The sequence below is a fragment of the Adiantum capillus-veneris genome, chromosome 17 (genome assembly GCF_014529385.1).
Source record: "Adiantum capillus-veneris isolate H3 chromosome 17, ASM1452938v2, whole genome shotgun sequence".
In the NCBI taxonomy this organism is placed as follows: Eukaryota; Viridiplantae; Streptophyta; class Polypodiopsida; order Polypodiales; family Pteridaceae; genus Adiantum; species Adiantum capillus-veneris.
This window is the reverse complement of record NC_140947.1, coordinates 82483077-82485532: the sequence shown is the minus strand read 5'-3', so window position 1 is coordinate 82485532 and position 2456 is coordinate 82483077. Positions and strand designations below refer to the sequence as shown.

At 39.8% G+C, this 2456-nt stretch overlaps 1 pseudogene; it reads right to left on the bottom strand.

Annotated features, from left to right (window-relative positions):
- Window positions 1–861: 861 nt before the first annotated feature.
- Window positions 862–2129, bottom strand: LOC147437578 (cyclin-dependent kinase G-2 pseudogene; annotated as a pseudogene).
- Window positions 2130–2456: the final 327 nt, after the last annotated feature.

Here is a 2456-nt window from a genome sequence, read left to right as displayed (position 1 = left end):
ATTGGTCTGTTGTTTGGGGGTGATGTTATCACTAGGCATTTCACAATTGGCTATGCCTTCATGCTATCAAGCAACACCATTTCCTGACAAAGTAAACTATAGAAATTGGTAGCTCATTCTTTTGAGATGTCAAGCTCAACATGTATGACTCTTGGATGATTGCCACCAACAGTCACCATCACTGGTGCGCCTTGGTGGATACTCATAGCTTCACCAATGATACTACCATTGTACTACATCAAGATGGTGTACCTACCGGAGTGATGGCACACTTATCTACTCACCTCACTCACTAGAGGTTCATACTAGTTCACCTTTTATGATGTATTTTTCCTTATGTTTTGTAGTTCTCTTATCTTGAGCTAGTAAAGACTAAGAAGTACAGTCTTTTTCCTCCATCTTTGTGTGTATGTGTCCTTGCAAAAGCTCAAGATCTCTTCTTATCTATTTCTTGACATGATATCGGAGCTTGGTTGTGTCTGAGGAGCTTAGAGCAGCAAGGAGGAGCAGTCTTGTAAGCGACTTTGGTATTCTCGGGAGCCATCATCAATGATCTCGGATTGAGGTGATCGCCTTTGGAGAGTGTGCATCTTAGGGTGCTATCCTATCCTTTGCCTTGTCTATCCATGCTAATTTGAGAGTGCTGTTGAAACCAGGCATTCCACAATTGTCTATGCCTTCACACTATCAGGAAACGTCATTTCTTGGCAAAGTAAACTACAAACATTGGTCGTTCAATTTGTTGAGATGTCAAGCTCAACATGTACAGCTTCTAAATGACTACCACCGACAATCATCATCACTGGTGCACCTTGGTGGATACACCAGAGTGATGGCACACTTATCTACTCACCTCACTCACTAGCATCCACTGACACCCAATTCAGCTTGGCAAAGCTCTGGCTTTGTTAGTTCAGCAAAAGGATCATTACTACGTCACCTCCTTTCTCCATCAAGCTCCTAGACGGATAAGTGGGGATCATCTCCTTCATTTTTAGAAATGAAAGCTCCTTGAATCAATTATGTTGTAAAGCTTTCTCAATTGTTATTCGCTTTTTGGGATCATATGTTAAAAGTCTACTAAAAAATCAAGACCTTTTTTTAGAAGAATGTGTCTTTATTGCAAAGGCTATAGGTGGAAACGTTTCTCTGAGTTTGTTGGAAGGTTGCTTTATGAGCGTAATCTTGACACCAAGTAGTTTTGAAAAATTATGCTAGTTTGTTTCATTCGGGGTCCCCAACACTTTGAAGATCTTGTCTAGCTAATCAAGTTTATTTACCCCATTAAACAAGGCTTCTCTTGTCAAGAACTCATCCATAATGCAACCCAATGAACACATGTCTACAACTATGGAATATTACTTACATCCTAGAAGTAACTCAGCGGACCTATACCAAAGAGGACAAACCAGGTTTGTGTAGGTTTTAAGCAGGCTCCCATACTGCCTTCTCAGGCCAACATCACATATCTTGAGTTCACCCTTACTCTTATATAGTAGATTTGATGTCTAAAGCATTAGACATTTCACTTCACTCCGACAAAAAGGATGCTTTAAGGTTTCCATAACATCTTTCAAATCGTGCTTCATGACCATAGAAATGTTGTTGAAGCTACTACTAACCACAGCCTCGTTTACATACACAACACAGGGTGATGGACAAAAAGCAACACAATAATTTCCCTTAAGGAGGTCATTGGAAAACCCTCGCTTTCCTTCTTTAGTTTCAATTTATTTAATGCTACAATTTCTCTCATTTTCTTGTCCTTGTCTCTATAAAACACGCCATAGGTACCTTCATTGATCTTGTTTAATCTTTCAAATCTAAACTTCTACAACCTTGTTGCATGCTTAGAGTGTGCATAGATAGTGCAGCTTGTACAAGAGCTATTTCTTCCTCCTTGAAATCAATATCACAATGCTCCTCCTCCTTGTTGTCATCAATATCCTTTTCAAGAACTGTGTTCTCCCTGAAATTCAAATCCCTTTCATCTCGGTCGTCTTCATTCTCTTTCAATGTATTGGAGACATAAGCTGTTTCAATTGTAGTTTCATATTTCACTCCCCAAGCTCAGGGGAAGAAATGACCTCTCTACCCACTTTTGCATATGAAAAAGTGTTCCCTCTCATCAATTTTTGGAGTCATGGTTCGGGAGTCCTTATCGTCCCACTTGCAAACTCACCTTCACGGGTGAAGGAGTGCTCTATTCTAACCAATGTGATGTTGCAATGTTGTGGCGTGCACAGCTTGTATGTAGCATTTTCATAGTCAACATCCTCATCGGAGTGCTCTGTGTGTGCATGTGGGAAGATGTGTAGGCGGCATGGAGAGCACCGTTTTTAGAGAGTGCACTTTGAGCCCACCAAAAGCTTTTGAACGCTTTTATTTTTTTGCTTTTTAAAAAAATATTGTTATGTTTTAGCACTATATTCTTGATTTGTCTATTAGTAGATATT